Genomic DNA, 11,948 nt, shown 5'->3' with positions numbered 1-11,948 from the left:
CCCCAATGTTCACTGCAGCACTATTTACAACAACCAAGACATGGAAGCAGCCTAAGTGTCCATCAACAGATGAATGGATAAAGACAATGTGGTATAATGTGGAATCTAAAAAAAGGTACAAATGAACTTATCTACAAAAGAGAAATAGAGTCACAGATGCAGAAAACAACCTTATGGTTACCAGGGGGTAAAGAGGGAGAGAGATAAATTGGGAGATTTGGATTAACATAGGCACACTACTATACATAAAATAGATAACTAATAAGGACCTACTGTATAGCACAGGGAGCTCTACTCAATACTCTGTAATGACCTATATGGGAAAAGAATCTAAAAAAAGAATGACATATGTATATGTATAACTGATTCACTTTATTGTACAGCAGAAACTAACACAACACTGTAAATCAATTATACTCCAATAAAAATTTTTTTAAAAAGATGATGTAGGGCTTCCCTCGTGGCACAGCAGTTAAGAATCCGCCTGCCAATGCAGGGGACACGCGTTCGAGCCCTGGTCCAGGAAGATCCCACATGCCGCAGGGCAACTAAGCTGGTGCGCCACAACTACTGAGGCTGCGAGCCACAGCTACTAAGCCCGTGCGCCACAACTAGAGAGAAGCCTGTGAGCCACAATGAAAGATCCTGAGTGCCACAACTAAGACCCGATGCAGCCCTAAATAAATAAAATTTTTTTCAAACTGAATTCAAAGCAATTTTTAAGAAGTTACCAAAAAAACTGTAGGACCATCCTATAGGATGATACCATTTTAATAAAAAAAATGTATTTTTTAAACATATAAAATAACATATATTATAGAGAGGCAGGACAGCATACTGATTAAAGGTATAGCCTTCAGAACAAATCTGTATTCAAATCCTTGCTCTGTAACTTGCAGCTATGTGAACCTGGTCAAGTTATTTCAAAACCTCTCTACATCTCCAGTTCCCCATCTATAAAATGGAAATAAATTAGTACCTACATTATAATATTTTATATGTATTAACTCATTTAATCCTTACAATCACCATAGGGTATTGATTAAATGAACAGTGCCTGGAAAATAGTAAGCATTCAAGTTCTGTTGCTTATTATGATTATTATATAAAGATATATATTTATAGTAAATGTCTAAAAGCATGAACTAGGGGGACTTCCCTGGCAGTGCAGTGGTTAAGACTCCGTGTTTCTTGGGCTTCCCTGGTGGCGCAGTAGTTAAGAATTCACCTGCCAATGCAGGGGACACGGGTTCAAGCCCTGGTCTGGGAAGATCCCACATGCCGCAGAGCAACTAAGCCTGTGCGCCACAACTACTGAGCCTGCGCTCTAGAGCCTGCGTGCCACAACTACCGAAGCCCGCGTGCCTAGAGCCCATGCTCCGCAACAAGAGAAGCCACCGCAATGAGAAGCCCGCGCACCACAACCAAGAGTAGCCCCCACTCACCGCAACTAGAGAAAGCCCACGGGCAGTAACGAAGACCCAATGCATCCAAAAATAAATAAATAAAATAAAATATTTTTAAAAAAAGACTCCGTGCTTCCAATGCAGGGGGCTCGGGTTGGACCCCTCATCAGGGAACTCAGATCCCACATGCCACAAGGCGCAGCCAGAAAAAAAAAAAAGATAAAAGCATGAACTAGAAAGCCAGCCACTAAATTCATTGTAGTAGTTGCCTTGGTGGGAAAGAAGAAAAATGAGATAAGGAAGGGAAATAAAGGAGATTTCAACTATAACAATAATGTTTTGTTTCCTTTTATTAAAAAACAAACCTATAACAAACACAAGACGGTATGTTTGCTAATTTTGTTATTTTTTTCACTAATATTTGTTAATTCTGGGTGGTATTATATTGTACTCTTTTCTAGATTTAATTTTCCTAATAAAAAGAGAATTTTAACAGTTGTTTTCTTTTTTTTTTAAGTCTATTGCCAATACAACAGCTATGTAGTATGCTCAGCCCAAAAAAACTGAAAACAATTTGGCAAATAAATAGCATCCCACTGTGCAAGCCAAGTCTCAAGATTCTCAACCTTTTATTCTGCAATAGTTCGACTATAGTTTTTGGTCCAAGGAATATTTATATCTTAGCCTAAAAACTCAAAAGCATTAGGAGAATTTTTGGATAGCCTTACTTATTCAAGTCCACAAACTTAAAATATAAAAGCACTCATGACAAACACTGATATTTAGTTGTAGAGCCCCTATTATATGCTAAAGCAATACTAATTACTAGACAGCTGAGGGATAAAAAGTACAGTCCCCTTATGGGAGTAAGAACGTTATTAATCCATTTTGGAAAAGTGCTGAGCATGGGAAAACTTCCAAACCATGCCTTCTGCTTCCTTGGCCAGCATACTGAATGACCACATTTTAAATGAAACCAACCAAGTTACAAATAGCTTTCAATTTAATCTGATAAATTTTAATTAGCCATAAAAGGCAGCAAAGGTGTGTATGAACAGACTCTAAAACCATACCCTATTTTTTAAAATCTGAAAATAACTAATTTTAAAATCAGACAATACATTCTTTGAAACTTGTGGGATTTTATGCTGTTTTCAGACTCTGGGTTACCTCTCTTGGTCTCACTTAAGGAATATTACCTTTTGATACAAATAGTGCCCTTTAAAGTATACATTTTGGGTGGAACAAAAAAACAACTACAATTACTCTTGCTGTAAAGAGGCTATTTGATTCAAGAGACTACACATTGTTGATCAAGAATTTTAAGCTTGTAAAAACTTGGAATTCCTAAATGGAAACTGATGATACTGTGAGCTGCTTCCCTAAAAATATCCCAGCGAGAGTCCCAGTGGTTCTTAATTAGGGTCATGTGAAGATTTAGGGGGAAGGAGGTTCTTGTCAGCGAGGAGCTACTGTCACAATGGTGGGGGTGTAGGGTGGGCACTATTGGCATTTTAGTGGGCAGTGGCCAGGGAAGCTAAATGTCCTACAATGCACAGAACAGTCCTGCACAACAAAGAACTGTCTTGCCCTAAATGCCAATAGTGCCCCCGTTAAGAAGCACTGTGTCAGAAAAGCTTAATCAGTTTTGTTCTTAAACCAGGAAACAGCCTTCAGCAGTCTCTCAAAAATGCCAAACTTATGTTGCTTACAAGGACACAAATAATTTTTTAGTAATTTTGTTCTCAATTTCAATATTTATAAACGGGAAAGTTCAAAATTTTTTTCCTTTCTTTTCTGCATAGGAAGGTTTGTCTTTTCAAAGGCTAATTTTCACTTACACTGGGATTGATTTATTTTTCCCAAAGAAAGTACAATTAAAAGCTTTGATTGGAGAAAGTAATTTGAAAAGCTACCAATAAAAAAGTCAGTGGGGCTTCCCTGGTGGCGCAGTGGTTGAGCGTCCGCCTGCCGATGCAGGGGACACGGGTTAGTGCCCCGGTCCGGGAAGATCCCACATGCCGCGGAGCGGCTGGGCCCGTGAGCCATGGCCTCTGAGCCTGCACAGCCACAGCAGTGAGAGAGGCCTGTGTACCGCAAAAAAAAAAAAAAAGTTTCTCTCTCAAAAAGAAAAACAAAATGTCAGTGAACTAAATATCCTATAACCAATATTATATATTTTATCTTTTCAAAGTAGGAATTCCACAAATCATTTTCCAGAGAATCGAGAAACTTTTAGGACTCCCAAGTAGACCATACGCCCATCTGAAATGCTTATGGAAATAATAACAACTGTAGCCACCATTTACCATAGGCCATGCATTCTACCAAATGTTTTTGCGTTTCTGATAACCTTTATGACAACTCTTTAAGGTAGGTGGTATCATCTCCAATTTAAAGAGAAAGAAATTAAAACACTGAGAGATTAAATTCAAACAAATTCAAACAACTAGTGACAGACTCTGGATTCAAATCAAGAGTTCCAAATCCAAATACTTCCCACTATGACATGTCTCCTCCAGAAAAACAGTTAAATTTCTGTGGAAAATTACAGCTTACTAGCTAGGTACTAAGCTACTACTATTCTCCACCCTAATTTAACAACAGAGACTAAAGAGCACAGATGATAGCTCCACCAGCCACTGAAGCAAAAGCCTTTAGTCTCTTCATCACTTTCTATAGATCAAAAAATTAGCATTGGGCTTCCCTGGTGGCGCAGTGGTTAAGAATCCATCTGCCAATGCAGGGGACACCGGTTCAAGCCCTGGTCCAGGAAGATCCCACATGCCGCAGACCAACTAAGCCTGTGCACCACAACTACTGAGCCTGCACTCTAGAGCCCGCGAGCCACAACTACGGAGCCCGCATGCTACAACTACTGAAGCCCGCATGCCTAAAGCCCGTGCTCCACAACAAGAGAAGCCACCACAATGAGAAGCCCACACACTGCAACGAAGAGTAGCCCCCACTCGCCGCAACTAGAGAACGCCCGCGCACAGCAACAAAGACCCAACGCAGCCAAAAACTAAATAAATAAATAAATTAGCATTGGTTTAAACAGACTATTTAAAGAATGGATGCCAAGCTGACAGGAAAGATATGCCAACCCCCAATCAGCCCTTCTTTTCCATTCTAATGTACAGCATTAGTTGTTTCTTACACTTTCATTCCACAGGAATGAAGTAGATGAAACTTCACAACAACATAGATGTAAATAAAATCCTGTAACGCACTGAACAGCTATCAACCAACAGGTAACAGGATGTGGCAAAGTGTCAGTCAGCACCCATAATCTTCAACATCCACCCAAATATGGAATCATGTGTGTAGAGAGTTGGTAATGAAGTCCCACAAGTGAGTAAAAAAGGATTTCTGAGAATTCAGTGGACTTTTATACCCTGGGTATAAAGAGTAGAAAAAGAATGCAAACATAATATCCTAATATCCTAATCATACTTTGTTTTCTTTCTATCATCATAAAAATCCCCTCTCTAATTCAAAATAAAACAAGGATTCATTACGGGTAAGATGTAGCCCAGAAAACTGGGCATTTTCCTGAACAGGAATACCGATAAGTACATTAGCTGTATATCATGACCAACCACATGGCAAATCTACATCACAGTCTGCTCAGCTGCTGTCCTTTCTATGGACCAACAAAGCAAATACAGACACATTTCAGGATGACTGCCTAATTAAAAATAAAAGCAACACTGCTGAACTTGCCATCCTGCTGTGAAATAATGAGTTGCAGTTTCCATTCAAACCAAAAGCAATCTAACATAAAAAGTGGCATCCCCTATTTAATTAGCCATGAGTATACACAATGGCATATATTAGTGCCAGACAGATCAAAAGCCAGTTCTTAAAACTGTTATTATCTCTTTTGGATACGCATATTATATGCTGTTGTAACTACAATCCACCAGGCCCTAGGTCATGACATAAAACTGAAACTTAGGTTGAAAGTTGAAAAAGCATTTAGAGGTTAACTAGTCCAATCTTTTGGCCAATTCAAGAATCCCCTCTGTTAAAAAATCAAATGTTAATTGGGTTCCCACTAGGTATAGGGCATTACAAGATTTGTTTTCTTTTTTTAATATTTATTTGGCTGTGCTGGGTCTTAGTTGTGGCATGCAGGATCTTTTTTTTTAGTTGCAGCTTAGTTGCAGCATGCAGGATCTAGTTCCCTGACCAGGGATCAAACCCAGGCCCCCTGCATTGGGAGCACAGAGTCTTAACTGCTGGACCATCAGGGAAGTCCCAAAGAAGTGACTTTAAAAAGGTGAACAAAATGGGAATTTCCTGGCGGTGCAGTGGTTAGGACTCGGGGCTTTCACTGCCGTGCCCCAGGATCAATCCCTGGTTGGGGAACTAAGATCCACAAGCCTCGTGGTGCAGCCAAAAAAACTGAAAAGCAAAAAGAATAAATAAAAAATTTTTAAAAGGTGAGGAAAAACCAAAAGCAATCTACAGATTTAATGTGATCCCTATCAATTACTCATGACATTTTTCACATAACTAGAACAAATAATCCTAAAATTTATATGGAACCATAAAAGACCCAGAATTCCCAAAGCAATCCTGAGGGAAAAAAACAAATCAAGAGGCAAAACCCTCCCAGACTTCAGACAATAGTACAAAGCTACAGTAATCAAAACAGTGTGGTATTGGCACAAAAACAGACATATGCTTAATGGAACAGAATAGAAAGCCCAGAAATAAACCCACACACCTACGGTCAATTAATCTTCAACAAAGGAGGCAAGAATATACAATGAAGACAGTCTCTTCAGTAAGTGATGTTAGGAAAAGTTGGACAGCTGCATAGAAATCAGTGAAGTTAGAACAGTCTCTCACACCATACACAAAAATAAACTCAAAATGGTTTAAAGACTTAAATATAAGCCATGACACCATAAAACTCCTAGAAGAGAACATAGGCAAAACATTCTCTGACATAAATTATACCACTACTTTCTTAGGTCAGTCTCCCAAGGCAATAGAAATAAAAGCAAAAATAAACAAATGGGACTTAATCAAACTTACAAGCTTTTGCACAGCAGAAGGAAACCATAAACAAAATGAAAAGACAACCTACAGATTGGGAGAAAATATCTGCACACGATGTGACCAATGAGGGCTTAATTTCCAAAATATACAAACAGTTCATACAACTCAATAACAAAAAAAAAACAGCCCAATCAAAAAATGGGCAGAAGACTTAAATACACATTTCTCCAAAGAAGACATACAGATGGCCAATGGGCAAATGAAAAGGTGCTCAACACCGTTAACTATTAGAGAAATACAAAACACTGGTCAGAATGGCCATGATTAAAAAGTCTACAAATAATAAGTGATGAAGAGGGTGTGGATAAAAGGGAACCCTCCTACACTGTTGATGGGAAGGCAAATTGGTGCAGCCACTATGGAAAACAGTATGGAGGTTCCTTTAAAAATTAAAAATAGAGTTGCCATATGATCCAGCAATCCCACTCCTTGGCATATATGCAGACAAAACTCTAACTCAGAAAGATACATGCAGACTTCCCTGGTGGTGCAGTGGTTAAGAATCTACCTGCCAATGCAGGGGATACAGGTTCGAACCCTGGTCCAGGAAGATCCCACACACTGCAGAGTAACTAAGCTCATGCGCCACAACTACTGAGCCTGTGCTCTAGAGTCCATGAGCCACAACTACTGAGCTCACGTGCCACAAGTACTGAAGCCTGTGAGCCCTAGAGCCCACACACCTCAACTACTGAGCCCATGTGCCTCAACTACTGAAGGCTGTGCTCCCTAGGGCCCACATGCCGCAACTAGAGAAAGCCTGCGCGCAGCAAAGAAGACGCAATGCAGCCAAATTATTTATTTATTTTTTTTTAATTTATTTATTTTTAAAAAGAGGCCAAGGGAACATCAACATATACAGGACAAAAAGAAACAACAGAGGTAAGAATAAAACCAAGAGGAAGTAAGTCACAGAGGTCAAAGGTGGGAACGATAGGGCTTCCCTGGTGGCACAGTGGTTAAGGAACCACCTGCCAATGCAGGGGACACGGGTTCAAGCCCTGGTCCAGGAAGATCCCACATGCCGCGGAGCAACGAAGCCCATGAGCCACAACTACTGAGCCTGCAATCCAGAGCCGGCAAGCCATGGCTACTGAAGCCCATGTGCCTAGAGCCCGTGCTCCGCAACAAGAGAAGCCACCACAACTGGAAGCCCATGCACCATAACAAAGAGTAGCCCCCACTCACCACAACTAGAGAAAAGCCTGCACACACCAACTAAGACCAAATGCAGCCAATAATAAATAAATAATTTTTTTTTTAAAACAAGAGGTGGTAACGACAAACATATCAGATGTCACAAATCAGTCAAAAAATAGGAAGAAAAGTGTCCACTGGATTGGACACTATAGAGGCCAGAGTTAACTCAGCCTACTGAAACAAACCACTAACAAAGAGCTCACTAATTCCTCCATGCCTATTCTATTATTGAAAAGTTCTGATCGTTACAAAGCTTTTTCTTTACAAGGAAAGGAAAGCATAGAGAAAGCACAGTACTATACTCAAATTCTGACTCTGAAGGAGAATTAAGAAGTTTAACAACTAAATACAATAATGAGACTTTATTGGATCTTGATTTGAACAAACTAGTTATAGAAGAGAGCTGGGGAAATTTTAATAAGAAATACTATTAGCTGATAAAAGAAAGTTCTATTAATTTAAGTGGGATAATGATATTAAGATTGTATAAGACTTACTTTTGGAGATGCACACAGAAATAGAAGTGAAATATCATGTCTGTACTTGTGTTAAAATATATCAGAAAAAAAAGATGTAAATCTTACAAAATGTTAATTGTTAAATACAATTCTTATATGGTATAATGGGTAAATGGGTGTTTGTTACATTTTTCTCATAATAATAACAAAAAAGGCTTCAGAAACAAAAGATGATAAACTATTTGTCAATTAAAAAAAAGAATCCTGAAAAACTGAAACCATTTCCACTAAGATCAGGAACAAGACAAGGTTGCCCACTCTCACCACTATTATTCAACATTGTTTTGGAAGTTTTAGCCACAGCAATCAGAGAAGAAAAAGAAATGAAAGGAATCCAAATCGGAAAAGAAGAAGTAAAGTTGTCACTGCTTGCAGATGGCATGATACTATACATAGAGAATCCTAAAGATACTACCAGAAAACTACTAGAGCTAATCAATGAATTTGGTAAAGTAGCAGGATACAAAATTAATGCACAGAAATCTCTTACATTCCTATACGCTAATGATGAAAAATCTGAAAGAGAAATTAAGGAAACACTCCCATTTACCATTGCAACAAAAAGAATAAAATACCTAGGAATAAACCTACCTAAGAAGACAAAAGACCTGTATGCAGAAAACTATAAGACACTAATGAAAGAAATTAAAGATGATACAAATAGATGGAGAGATATACCATGTTCTTGGATTGGAAGAATCAACATTGTGAAAATGACTCTACTACCCAAAGCAATCTATAGATTCAATGCAATCCCTATCAAACTACCACTGGCATTTTTCACAGAACTAGAACAAAAAATTTCACAATTTGTATGGAAACACAAAAGACTCCGAATAGCCAAAGCAATCTTGAGAAAGAAAAACGGAGCTGGAGGAATCAGGCTCCCCGACTTCAGACTCTACTACAAAGCTACAGTAATCAAGACAGTATGGTACTGACACAAAAACAGAAATATAGATCAACAGAACAGGACAGAAAGCCCAGAGATAAACCCACGCACATATGGTCACCTTATTTTTGATAAAGGAGGCAAGAATATACAATGGAGAAAAGACAGCCTCTTCAATAAGTGGTGCTGGGAAAACTGGACAGCTACATGTAAAAGAATGAAATTACAACACTCTCTAACACCATACACAAAAATAAACTCAAAATGGATTAAAGACCTAAATGTAAGGCCAGGCACTATAAAACTCTTAGAGGAAAACATAGGCAGAACACTCTATGACATAAATCACAGCAAAATCCTTTTTGACCCACTTTCTAGAGGAATGGAACTAAAAACAAAAATAAACAAATGGGACCTAATGAAACTTAAAAGCTTTTGCACAGCAAAGGAAACCATAAACAAGATGAAAAGACAACCAAGACAACCCTCAGAATGGGAGAAAATGTTTGCAAATGAAGCAACTGACAAAGGATTAATCTCCAAAATTTACAAGTAGCTCATGAAGCTCAATATCAAAAGAACAAACAACCCAATCCAAAAATGGGCAGAAGACCTAAATAGACATTTCTCCAAAGAAGATATACAGATTACCAACAAACACATGAAAGAATGCTCAACATCATTAATCATTAGAGAAATGCAAATCAAAACTACAATGAGATATCATCTCACAACAGTCAGAATGGCCATCATCAAAAAATCTACAAACAATAAATGCTGGAGAGGGTGTGGAGAAAAGGGAACCCTTTTACACTGTTGGTGGGAATATAAATTGATACAGACACTATGGACAACAGTATGGAGGTTCCTTAAAAAACTAAAAATAGAACTACCATACGACCCAGCAATCCTACTACTGGGCATATACCCTGAGAAAACCATAATTCAAAAAGAGTCATGTACCACAATGTTCATTGAAGCTCTATTTACAATAGCCAGGACATGGAAGCAACCTAAGTGTCCATCGACAGATGAATGGATAAAGAAGATGTGGCACATATATACAACGGAATATTACTCAGCCATAAAAAGCAACAAAATTGAGTTATTTGTAGTGAGGTGGGTGGACCTAGAATCTGTCATACAGAGTGAAGTAAGTCAGAAAGAGAAAATCAAATACCATATGCTAACATATATATAACGAATCTAAAAAAAAAAAAAACAATGGTCATGAAAAACCTAGGGGCAGGACAGGAATAAAGATGCGGACCTATTAGAGAATGGACTTGAGGACACGGGGAGGGGGAAGGGTAAGCTGGGACAAAGTGAGAGAGTGGCATGGACATATATACACTACCAAATGTTAAACCGATAGCTAGTGGGAAGCAGCCACATAGCACAGGGAGATCAGCTTGGGGCTTTGTGACCACGTACAGGGGTGGGATAGGGAGGGTGGAAGGGAGGGAGACGCAAGAGGGAAGAGATATGGGGATATATTTATATGTATAGCTGATTCACTTTGTTATAAAGCAGAAACTAACAGACTATAGTAAAGCAATTATAACTCCAATAAAGATGTTAAAAAAAAAAAAAAGAATCCAGGGCTTCCCTGGTGGCGCAGTAGTAAAGAATCCGCCTACCAGTGCAGGGGACACGGGTTCGACCCCTGCTCCAGGAAGATCCCACATGCCGCAGAGCAACTAAGCCCGTGCACCACAAATACTGAGCCTGCACTCTAGAGCCCTCAAGCCACAACTCCTGGAGCTCAAGTGCCACAACTACTGAAGCCCTCGTTCCACATCTACTGAAGCCCACATGCCTAGAGCCCATGCTCCACAACAAGAGAAGCCACAGCAATGACAAGCCCGTTCACTGCAACGAAGAGTAGCCCCCACTTGCGACAACTAGAGTAAGCCCACGCACAGCAATGAAGACCCAACGTAGCCATAAATAAATAAATAGCATCACAATTAAGTTAAAAATCTCAAGATCTACTAAAAAAAATTTTGCTAGAATAAAAAAATAAAAGAGCTTAGAGGGAAGAGCAGATGATATACCATGGCAAACTGTGCTAGATAATTCAGAAAAGATCTAGTGATGGCAAAGATACTGAGATTGAAAAAGCATGTAAAGACATAAAATTTCATGAAATGAGAGCAGAAAAAAAATTTTCTAAAATAACACTGTTACATATTATTTAAAACATACGTATGTGACCAAAATAAATTAAACAAGACAAGTTTAAAAAATTCTGATTCCAGCTAAGTAGCTGAATCATCTTGGGCATGTTACTTAACTTCTCCCCCTCATTTATAAAATAGAGGTAAATATATATCTCATATAATATATATATATATATATAAACTATATCTCACTGAGTTATAATGAGAATTAATGACAACACACTAAGGAATTAAAGGATAAAAATGCATAAATGAAGCAAAAGGCAGGGTGCATAACACACAGTAAGCATTCAATAAAAATGAGTTCCCTTTCCTCTCTCTTCCCCAGCCCAACCTTAATCCTAGCTCTGGATGCTGCAAGTATACAACAAATTAAGTCTGGTTTTCTTCTTTTTTTTTTTTTTTTTTTCCTCTTTTTTTTTTCCCTCTTTTTTTTTTTCTTTTTTCTTTTTTTTTTTTCTCTTTTTTTTTTTTCTTCTTTATTATACATTTTCAGTTACCAAGTTTTCTCCAGGGTACATATACACAAGTCTTTCAAGTTTCCCATGAAACATGGCATCAAGTGCTCCCTGGTTATCTTCTTTAAAGTTTAGCCTTAATTGCCCTCCAAATTGTCAAAGCTCTTCTAAAACACAATAGCAAAAAAAGTACACAATATTACATATATGGTCTAACT

General features: G+C 38.4%; 1 protein-coding gene across 6 annotated transcripts in view; it reads right to left on the bottom strand.

The window, feature by feature from the left end:
- Positions 1–11,948, bottom strand: part of TESK2 (testis associated actin remodelling kinase 2) — a 127,113-nt gene that overhangs the window by 103,659 nt on the left and 11,506 nt on the right. The window lies entirely within an intron of this gene.

This window comes from Lagenorhynchus albirostris, chromosome 2 (assembly GCF_949774975.1).
Source record: "Lagenorhynchus albirostris chromosome 2, mLagAlb1.1, whole genome shotgun sequence".
Classification (NCBI taxonomy): Eukaryota; Metazoa; Chordata; class Mammalia; order Artiodactyla; family Delphinidae; genus Lagenorhynchus; species Lagenorhynchus albirostris.
Note: the sequence above shows the minus strand (reverse complement) of the source record. Positions and strands in the feature narration are given on the sequence as shown.